The following is a 12,043-nucleotide window of genomic DNA, read 5'->3' as shown; positions in this document are numbered from 1 at the left end:
TTGGATGAACGGAAATGCTACATCAATCCCAAGCTTCAGCAGTGCTCCGCTGTCAGAGTGCCATATGTGTCCTGATAGTAGTGGCATGTTTGTGTGGTCCCGAGTTCTGAAGGGTACTAGCTAAAGTATGGATGACATTTAAGCCTGGTTTTACCAGAATGTGAAAAACTGTCAACATGATATGAAAGTGCAGCCCTGCTGCTAAAGTTATTTTCATGGTGGCTTGATACGCTCTGCTCTGACTGGAAAGATTCCACTTTGTCTCAATCTGCAGTTGTTCCCTGGCAGGCCAGTGTCAGTATTTCTCTCCTTTTCCTCTCTTGAGCAAAAAGAATGAGCTGTGCCATGAGAGCTGGTGGTTCCAGTTGGGGTGGTACTCCACGTGTCATAAGGGGGAAGGAAAGGCCACCCAGCCAAAGCAAAACTCAAAACAAAGTTTATTCCTATCTAGCAGAGACTGATCAATGCATACAAGGAAAATGGCCCTTAACTCAATTCTTTAAAGTCTTTCATGCCAATAGTAAATGATGCGAGGGAGGGCAGGATCAGCTTCCTAAACATAGTTGCTCAAATGTATCCACTTATGCAAAGCCATCATCTCTAAGCAGAAAAGCATCCGCTCTGTGCCTATTTGGGTGTCGTTGCAGGCTATGGGGAGACAACAGGAAAAGGAACACATAGAACAGGCTTTACTGCAGGCTAGACAAGTGTTTCCCTAGACCATCCAGGAGACTCAGAGCCTGGACAAGGAATCCCAGTTCCTTTCCCCCTTTGAAGGGACAACTGTTACCAAATCTGGCTGAGCGAACCCCCACTGGTTTGAGCACTCCTTACAATCATGCTCTCCGTGAATTAATCAATTGTGTGAACTTGTGAGCCCTGGGCTTTTATTAGCACTGTTGCATAGACTCACAATGGTTCTCCATGCTTTCTCTGAGCAGACATCAAACTCAACATCCAGGGCTTGCGATGAAGATCGCACAGTTGCTAAGCAAGAAACACTGAGTTGTGTCTGGTTTTGTTTTGCCAGCTCAAAAACATAAATAACACCCCAAAATGGCAAAACATGCCTAAGGAGTAAACAGTTTTTCTTCCTTAATAAAATGTATTTGAGGGCATTGAACTATTATATATTCAGTTATTTACCTTGCAACTTTATCGTGTATTATTTCCATTCTTCCAAGTTGAAATTCAGCCACAATCAAAACATCATTTATTCAATAGTTGAACACTGTCATCCACCTATTTATGCCACCCACCAAGTGATCTATGTCACGTCATAAACAAATATGAAAAAATATGTAATGTGTAAGTTTAAGATACACTGTTCAGATAATCTCTTTAGAATACAGCATGAAGTTTAGAAGGAGAAGTGCTCTTCACCAGGGCTCTCTAGCAAATACTTAAGCCATCTGCATAATGAAAATTTTCATTTCTGCTTTACTCATAATCATTTTAATGTCTCACCTGTTCTTCTATTACATTGACTCCAAAGTGTCTACTTTTAAGCTGTTTTGGATTCTTTGGAAATTTTCAAATGGATGAAACACACAATGCCTGAAACTGAGGCTCCTGCTTGAACAAGATTAACTTTTTTCTCAACCATTAATTCCAACAGTAAAGATACTGCTAAAGGACAGGTTAATTTGAAAGGAGTTCTGTGTCCATGAAGTCTGATCTCAAAGGAATTAATTATAGGAAAACCTATAAAGTATCAGATGAAATAAATATTCGACCTAAAATTAAAAAGTTACAAAGCATAGATCTCTTTGATAAGTTATAAGGAACAGTATCCATGTTGCTATCTGGCATCTAACCAGTTATAAAGACATCCGTACTTAAAATTTTATGAAAATATTCTTAACTCGTATCTAGTTAACTATACCATATTACACAACATTTCTCAGATTATTTTAGTAACTGATCCAAAATATAAACAGTTTTTCTTTTGTTCAAATCTAGTATGAGTAATTTGGCCATATTTACTAAAAGCTTTCTTTTAATGACAAGCATTTAACAAAGATCTTAAAAGGTCATATCACACACACACGCAGAAGCACACTCACAAACACACCACACGCAGCCTCCTCTTCAAAAAATTTTTCATCAACTATGTTACATTTGTGTATGCATGTATATATATGCAATCACAATCAAATGCATATCAATGGATTATCATTAGAAGATCTAAATAGATTTTAAATTACTGTGTGAAAAATGTCAGTGATGTGTACAAAAAGGTAATGTTCTGAGCATGCAGAAACTGCCCGTTCCCAGTCCCCTTCATTACTGGAGACCGTGTTACTTGTACAGGTAATCCTCCATAAGCCACTTGATATTTGTTCTTTACACTCTTAGCCACTCCCTGCCTCGCTTCCTAATCTACAAATGGGGGGGGGGTAATAACATGGACTAAAAATATTTAAGCACTTCCCATGAAAGATAGGTACCAAATGCATAAATATAATAAATGAATTTTGCCAGTTTCAACTTTCATTTTTACCCACTAAGAAGTATTTACTTGATAGTGTTTTCCTGTCATAAAATCTGGGTCTTTATGTCTTTCACAAATGTATGTTGAGTGTTTCTAAGTACTTTCCAGTTTCTTGGTGGGCTATATCAAAGAAAGGTAATGTTTTACCACGCATAGGATACATTGTTTCACTATGTCACACACTGATGAACTCGGTGGTGTTTTCCTGCACAGAAACAATTAAGGCTAGAGGTTCTGAGTGTCATCTTTGAATCTTGCTGCTTTCGGGTCTTTGTTAATCTGTGCTAATCTAAAGAGCAAAAGGGAAAATTATTCTCTCTGGAGTCTGAAGGTTGTGAAAAGGGTTGCTCTAATAGCGTGATCACTGCATTTAACCAGGACTGCTATTTAAAGTCTACCTAAAAGGTGGGGCATCAGCGCAAGCAAAGATTCCAGCGTATTAGACAAACCAGATGGTATTCATCGGAGAATCCTAAAAGATTAATCGTGTGGATAAGTGAGCAACTAATAAAAGATCAGCATTCACCTCAAAGAGTCTGTGGAAGGAACGAGGCGTTTGGTAGAAATTGAATCCTCTATTTAAACAGTACTAATATTAGTTGTAGAACATACTGACACATGCTAAAAATAATTACTATAATCAGGAATATGACACAGAGAGCTAGTGAAATAAGGAAATGCTTATCTTTTCTAAAACGAGCAAATGTTTTTTCCCTTTAAAGTATATTGTGAACAAAATTTGCATGGATCTAGCTAATGGCACCTTCAATAAATATTCTGAAGTTTAATATTAATTGAATTGATTCCATGTATTATTTCATAGACTTTGTAATTTGTTTTATACCTCCAATTTTTTATATATAATCATTTTTACATGAACAGAAAAAGATTTCCGTGGTTCACATAGTTAGCCAGAATGCCTAGTTAGCACTACAGGTCACATAATCAAGAATATTAGTGCTTGGAATCAGGAGATAAGTAAAAGGAAACACTATCACATAAATGGTAGTTAATAAAGAGAATAAATTTAGATTTAGAAGTTAAAAGCTATGTGCAGCAAAGGAGAAATGTGTCCATGTATGAGATCAACTGTGCATCAAACACCTTTTCACTGTGGCCTAGTGGCAGCGAATGGACAAGCTATAGATGTTTCTCTTTGCCTCTTACAAAGGACTCAAAGTGCTGCAGTCTCTGGCAAGTTCAAATGATCGCTGAGGATTCTTTATTTAGATTTCTGCCTGCACTCACACTTGTGTGCACAACATGTGCACATAATGCCACAGCACATGTGTAGAGGCCAGAGAAAAACGTTTGGGAGTCTTTTCTACTTTCTTGAGGCAGGCTCTTCCTGTGTCTCCCAAGCTGTGTTCCAGAAGGAGCTGATCCACAAGCTTCAGGGTTCTACTCTCTCTGCGTACCATCACACAGGAGCCCTGGGATTACAGATGCACACCACAGATATTTTATGGGGATAGAACTCAGGACATCAGGCTTGTTAACGCTTTCAATCATAGGATTTGGAGAATGTGATATTTTTTTCATCCATGTTTAGATATTGTGAGGAGTTAAAAGGAATAGACTGCATGTTTGCCAAGACCTAGAAATGGGTGTTGTCTTCTGTAAGGACTCACGATTTGCAAGGATGTACAACACAACCAAGCTACCAATCTGTGATATTTTCCTGAATAGCACCGAGCCTGTTTTTGATGATTCTGGAGGCATTTCATGCATTTTTGGTAAAATTGAATGAATATTTATGAGTGTTCATTATTACTATAATCAAGACATGCAGAACTGCCAATTAATAGAGAATTCTGATGAGAGCTGTTCTACCCCCTAAGCTTCCACGATGGACCATCCACTCTTGGCTGCCCCCAATAACCATGTTGCTGTTGTCAATTTTGACAACTTCATTCTTCTAAATATAAAATGTCCCAAATCAAAAGTAAATGAATCTTTGTACATAAGTTTCTCTAGCCTCTATTTTTTATTCTAACTCATAAAAGCAGCTGAGATACTTTTAAAGCAGCCTGGTGGTCCTAAGTAGTTCCTACCTGGTCATTTCAAGAGAAGTTTACCAGTCAGTGAAACCAGCTCCTGAAGGCAGCAGATAGAAAGGAGAGGCTGAGAAGGTGAACGACACCCTTCGTTTATTGTTGGTGTTATAAAGAATCGATGTCTTCATAATACTGATGACACTTGTCATTCAATTCAGAAACTTTCACAGCCTCAATTTATGATAAGTGATGTCAATATCCACTTAAAGGAAAATTTCTGAGCAGAAAACTCCTATCTGAGTTATCAGTCTAAGCTATGTCATCCTTATGTTGTTGTCTGTCCTTAGAATACGAACAGAAGTCCAGCAAGTAGCTTAGTGGGTAAAGGCACTTACTACCAAGCTTTCTGTCTTGAGTTTAATCCCTGGGACCCACCAAATGGAAGGAGAAAGCTGAAAGACTTAGATCATCCTCTGACTTCCAAATATTTGTACATATGTATATAAGCATACATACAAATATAATAAAAATATTAATTAAAATATTCTCCATTTCCTTTCACCAGTAGGATTCCAACTCCATATTTGTTGTTTTTTGCCCATATTATCAAGCTGAGGAAAAACCTAGAAACTTCATGCACTTATGCAAAATGTATCCATTGCTATTTCACAGTTTTCCCAGCAGCACTGCCTACTATGAACTGTTTCTTCCCAGTGTGTGATTACTGTTGTCAGTTTGGGGTGTTCAGAACCCCTTCTATGATCATCATTTTATTGCTAGTTTGCACTTTTCATATCCATCCCTTTTCTGTTCCTTTAAAGGAGTACTGACCTCTCACTGTCCTCCCGAGTGAAGATTAAATGTACATGTTTCCTCACTCTTCTTCCTTTTCTTTATTTTTTATTAAAATTGCAGCATAAAAATGCCACTCAGAAGGAAGCCTTCGGTTCACCATTCCCAGTTCCCCTTCCCTAGGAGGTGGATATCTTGCCTTTTAATCATATTGCCCTTCCTTTTCTATAAGGCAATAAAAAAGTCTCAACAGAGGTTTCCAGTTATGACTTAAGTATAAAAAAGTTGAATTAAAAATGTCTGATGATGTAGAATCCATTCTATAGGGACTTCATGTATTTCCCAAGGTTTTATTTTCTTCCTACCTTCTGCTAGTCTTTCTTAATTTTGTCTTGCATAATTCTTCCTCCCAAACATCCCCTTAGGAATTTAAAGTCTTCCTTTTCCTGCCTCTCCTGTTTTTCTTCTTCCTTATCAGCACACTTCTTTGTTTTCCCCTCTGGACTGTGCCTAAACCCTCTTTACTAGCCATCATAGGTGGAAGCCTCTGTCTACCCGCTCTGATTCACCAACTGCCTAGGACCCGAGGCCTCCGTGAGTATCCCTCTCCTTCGATGGAGCAGATATATGAATGAACATCCACTTGTGGAAGACTCAGGGTGCCAGGGAGAGATGCTGATGCCGCCAGTCTCACAGACTCTGCCTGCTCCTAAGCTGATCGTTTTTTAATCACGTTTCCTAAATCTCTGCATCACGTATTTGGATGCCAAGCCCCTTGTTTTCAGTTCTGAGCTCCACCTCCCAAGTATTCCTCTGGTGGGTGTGTGAAGTGTCTTTCATCTCGCCCCTGGTTATGACTGGACTGAGTGTTGTGTCCACTTTTAATGCAGATGGCCTGTCTGACGGTGTAATCTTCTGTGGAGGCTAAACTGGGATGGATCTTGTTGGCCTAAGGAGTTCTCAGCCCTTACAGAGTTCTTTACTCTTAAGAAATAACTTCCAGTAACCCATTTTAAATATGGGCTCCATTGAGACTGACTTTTCTGGAAGTTTCCCTTTCTTTTCCAGACCCTTTCATTTGGCTTTTTCCTCCCACCTAGCTTCCATGTAACCCAAGTATCCACAGAAACAGGAACTCACTGTGGTGTGGTAGGCAGCTGATACCACAGTACCCAGTGATCCCTGCCTCCAGCATCCATGCCGTTGTGCAGTCCTAGAACGTGAATGGGAACTATTTTGTGAGCAATAGCACACAGGAGAAAATGTTGGGATTCTACATGCTACACTGGGCTGAGACTATAAAAATTTGTCTTTTTGAGTCTGTGAAGCTCTTTGGATTTTCCCTTTCCCCTCCCTCCCTCCTTTCTTTCTGAGCCTCCATCCTGCTGTCAGCATCTCTAATGTTTCTCATTGGCCCCTCTCCACACTGTGAGCCGCTCTGTCTAGATATCTTCATTTAGATACCCTACCAGTACCCAGAAATCTGAGACTCTTGGTGCAGTACCCTGCACATGCAAGCAACTATGAGTGTGCTTAGCGATTGCTCCTCTGGCCACCCACAGGTATGGTACCTTGGCTCTGAATGTAACCTCTGCCAAATCTGTGGAAGAGACCCACCAGCAGCCAAGCTGCAGTCAGAAGCTTGAACTAAGATACAATAAAAGTGGTTGCTAATTTATGTCTCTTTGTTTGGAGTTAATTTGCTGAACATCATAGATACATGTCATGGACAGACTTTGTACACCAGACTCGGTATTCTGAGTGAACAGCAGTAATACTCTCAAGAAGGAGTCAGTTCTGTTACTAAAGGGGTGTTGCCTGATTCAGAGTGCACACTCCTTTAATCCCAGAACTCAGGAGGCAGAGGCAGAAGCAGAAGCAGGCAGCTCTTAGGGTTCTGTTTTACACAGTGAAGTCTAAGCCAGTCAGAGTCACATAGTCAGACCTTGTCTCAAAATGATGACAGCAAAATTTATTGAAGCTGTGCATACTTTAATTCTGGTATGTGAGAGGTAGACAATACAGTCATGCACACACAAACGTAAGCAGGTATGTGTACGCACGCACACACATACACACACATGCAAGCTTGCACATACTTTTGCCTACCTGCATACATGACTTGCTATGCAAGCCTGGTGGCCTGAGCTGGTTCTCAGTGCCTATGTAAAGATGAAGAGAGAATATAATCCACAAGTCTGTCCTCTGACTTCTACTTGCACACCATAGCAGGTGAGTCCACACACATAACACAAACATGCAACACTAATAATTTTTAAAGTTAAAACCCACCAATTCTGTGTGTGTGTGTGTGTGTGTGTGTGTGTGTGTGTGTGTGTGTGTGTGTGAGGGAGAGAGAGAGAGAGAGAGAGAGAGAGACCTAATGAAGACTTTCCCTTTCTCTACAGTATTATAAGAACCACTTGTAATTGACAGTTGGGTCTCTAGGTAACTAGGTTGGGCCCCTTGAAGCAGGAAACCACCATTTTCAAAAGGATCCGGCAGGTTCTAGAATCAATGAGCTGAAGAATCCATAGGCAACGAGAGGATAAAGGCCCTCAATGCCAGGCCAGGTCCTGCCACAGGAACACTGGACTCAGCGTGCTGCAGCATGGCTATCTTTGATTGTCGCTGTGCACAACAGTTCTACAGCCCTGCTTGCTTCTTCCCACCATTCTCTGAGGACTATAGGTTCTGAGTGTGACATCTCTTGCCTGAGCTGCACCCACACACTGCAACCCCATGTTGGGGTGCAGAGGAGAAGACCATCCACCTATCTTCTTATAGAAGGAGGTCAGTTATGCTCCCTCCAAAATCACTCCAGAAGATGCAACCTGAAAGAAGCCAGATGCAGGGTGGGGGGGCCAAAAAAACAAAAGCCGGAAATAAGTTAATTATTTCAAAATCTAGTATCTGAAACAGTTCTTTCTCTTCTCCCTCCCTCTCTTCCCCCCCCCCTCTCTCTCTCTCTCTCTCTCTCTCTCTCTCTCTCTCTCTCTCTCTCTCTCTCTCTCTCTCCAACTCAGGGATTAGCGATGCCAGCAGGCGAGTACTCTGCAAATGCATTATACCCCCAGTTATCCTGTTGTCTCCCATGTCACCTCAAATATAAAATACGTGTGTGTGTGTGTGTGTGTGTTTGTCCATGGATTCTCATTTAGTACCCATTTTCTAAAATAATGCCCCATATATGTAGATTAGGTTCCCATCTTGCCACTAGCTTCCCATCTATCGTAGACCATTTTGAGTCAGATGAGTGATGTAGAGAGTGCTTATATGACCCCCGTGCTCAAATGTGTTAGCACACTTTTAGTCTAAGGAAATCAATTGAAAAGTGCCTGAGCCGGGCAGTGGTGGCGCACGCCTTTAATCCCAGCACTCGGAGGCAGAGGCAGGCGGATCTCTGTGAGTTCGAGACCAGCCTGGTCTACAAGAGCTAGTTCCAGGACAGGCTCCAAAACCACAGAGAAACCCTGTCTCGAAAAACAAAAAAAAAAAAAAAAGAAAGAAAGAAAATAGGCCTTGTGTGTATTATAAAGATGCAGAATAGCGTTTCCCTCTCTGTTTCTGTTTTGTGTTTTCGCTCATCTGAAACTTTCCTGCAATGTTTTTAGTAGCACCTTTTCCCTTGTGGAACTAACTATGAATATTAATATCCACTCATATCCTTGAATTATTTTCAGGCTCTACAGAAATCACCCCCTAAAACTAGCCCTTAGAAATGTGTTTTCTCCCACTGATATCTATCTATGCTGAAAATGCCCTCTCACCCCTTGCTTCTCAAAATCTCCCAAGCTCGAGATTGAGTGGGAAAGTCTCCCTGTGACCCCCCCCCTTTGCTTGTCTAGATCTTCCTAGAGTCCTTCAGTCCCACCTCTGGGTGAGTTTCTAATGCCTTCCATTTCGGGGTGCTGGTCACATGTTTGTCTTTCTTCCCTCCTCATGTGAGCTCTGTTCATCCTTTCTGTCCAAACACCTTAAGAACTCAGTCTGAGTCCCCTCCTACCCAACCTTTTAACCAGCACCTCGGCCCTTACTGAAGCTATTTCTAAAACCCTTTTTCTCTTTCCTACTTACATTACTTCATACCAACTATAATCTTTAAGCTGAGTCATTACTTCAGCGTATATCCTTTACAATTCTATTGTGGGGCTGTATAAAGGATAGGGGTTGACAAATAGAAAATAGAAAAAAAAAACTGGAATTGTGCTCCCAGGAATTACAGATCCAGAAAGGGGAAAAAAAATTGAACAGCTACAATAAAACATGATAAGCAGGATGTTTGAAGAGCAATCAAAATACTTAAGAGGACCACGAATGGAGAGATGATTCTCTCTAAGAAGGCAGAAATAGGCTTCACAGAAGCAGCAAATATTCAGCTCGAGTGTTAAGGAAAAATGGGACACAAATCGGGGAGGAAGTTCTCAGGGTGTTTCTAGGCATGTACTAACCATATATCACTCTTGTCATATTTATAATGATTTAGAACATACGTAATGCTAAACAAGATGCATCTTTTGCCAACTTATTGTCATTTGTTACCTGCAAATATGTGTTTAATGTCCTCTATAAAACTTTATTATGATGATAATTTGTTATTCATAAATTCTTTCCTTTCTTTTATTTTGTATATAATTTTTTCAAAAGAAACTTTGGGGAAAGAAATCTTTAGGAAAGTTTTCAATTTCTAAACTGCACACATACACACACACACACCCCTTATATTCACCCTATTCATTTTTTACTTCAGGAGCATGAAAACTGAACTCTTTCTTCTAATGCAGAAATAGTCTAAGGTCAAAAAGATTTGCCTCAAGTCACAGCTTAGTTAAACAGGAGAATCATCCCTAGTTATCCTAGACATAAACAGATGTATCCCAGCTCCCATGAGGACCCCCTGCTGTTTCTATATTGCTTCTCAATCCTAAATTCATCTCAGAAGTTTCAGGTGGTGTGTGTTTCTCACAGACGCAGGTTTTCACTGTTTCTTTGGAACCACTGTACTTCCTGAGAATGAGGGCTCAATCCCAGTGGCCTGCTCTGGCCTCTGCTATTCCAGGTATGGATTTCTCTCCTACCAGCTCATTCCTTCTTCATTTCTTCCATGCTCGCTTTTCCTGTGAGTTATCATGTTTCCCCTTTCTTGATTCATTTATTCATGGTAGCTGCACATGTGTGAAGCACAGTGTGACATTTTCAATGCATGCCCATGACGGATCACAAACAAACCAAGGTAATTAGTTAACATCTTTTTACTGGCAATGCTCAAAATCGTCTCTTGTAGCTAGTCTGGAATCTACTAAGAACTATCGCAAATTACAGTCATTCTTGGTGCCATCAAGCGCTGGAACTCGTCCCTCAATGCTTACCCTCATTTTAGTGTGTTTCAAGCCTTTATCTCTTAATTAAGGGTGATTTCTTGATCCCCTCCCCAGGCTCTGTAACCCCTGTGATACTTTCTAGTTATCTGTGATGAATGCTTTCTTTTTTTCTTTTTTTCATTTCCATGTATCAGTGAGAACCTAATATAATTGTTTCCAAGTTCCTATCACATTTTACTTAATGCTGTGTCCTTGGTATCCATCCACATTTCCACAAATGACAGGATTTCACTCTTTCTTGTGGCTCGACTTTATTCTACTATGGGTTTATTGTTGTTTTTTCTTTGTTTGTTTTGTGTTTATCACTTTCTAGGGCCTCTGTAGAACGATGTCCCTGCCTGGGCTGTGCTCTTACACAAATCCCTTGTCCACTCCTAACCATTCTCACTACTGACCCATGGGAGAGTCCCCAGTACCCTGGAGCCCTGCCAATCTTTCTCGGCCACAGACTGCAGCGGGACCCACACAGAGTTTGTGTTTTCCCGATGATTTAGGGGTAGACTATAAAGATGGTCCTAACAAATCCAGGCTTGATGGCACATCTTCCACCTACTAGGGTTCCAGAGTCAACGTCAGTCATCAGGTTTGTTATGAAACATCCTTGCCTGCTAAGACAGTGTCTCTAGCCCCAGAATGTTTGGTTTTAAAAACTGGTGCTTAAGTTGCTTCTGACTTGAGTTTCATAAAAACTCATTATATGAATTTTGACTTGGGATGAAGGCAGACTTTCAATAGTTTCTAAAATGACCCTGAACATAGCTTTTGTGTTATGTATTTGTGTGAAGCCATATTCTTAGCAGTGATAATTTTAAAATCAAAATATCTATAAACTCTGAAAGCTGCTGAGGAGGCCTTATATCTTGCTGTATGTACTACTCAGCCAAGATTCTATGCTTTATGTTAAAACAGACAGATATGCCCATCTCAATGAAGCCTTATTCTCACCATAGGCCTGTAATCACCTCCTTAGGACCCTGGAGCAGTGGCATCAGCTTTCATAGAACTTACAGCCTCTCTCTGCCTACTCCACTCCTGCCTGCAGTAGAAGGCTTGTAGCTGGAAGTTTTCTATGTCTTGCCTGGTCCTGCTGGACCAGTTTGTTTCCCATCTGTCGGTCCCCACAGCCACTTATGAAATAATAACTCAGAGGCTAATATTAAATATAATTGCTTGGCCAATTGGACGGGGCTATTATCAGCTAGCTCTCTCTTATAAATTAACCTATTTCTACTGCTCTGTGTATCACCACGTGGCTGTGGCCATGGCGTAACTTCTGTTCTGGCATCTTTCTCCTTAAGCTGCTATTGGCATCTCTGCTCTTGGGAGGCTGACTCACATTCTTCCTGATCCTCCCCTTCTTCTCCTGTATATCTGTTTGA

Source organism: Alexandromys fortis, unplaced genomic scaffold (assembly GCF_014885135.2).
Source record: "Alexandromys fortis isolate MF-2015 unplaced genomic scaffold, M_Fortis_MF-2015_v1.1 scaffold_104, whole genome shotgun sequence".
NCBI classification, from domain to species: Eukaryota; Metazoa; Chordata; class Mammalia; order Rodentia; family Cricetidae; genus Alexandromys; species Alexandromys fortis.
This window is presented reverse-complemented; position numbering follows the sequence as displayed.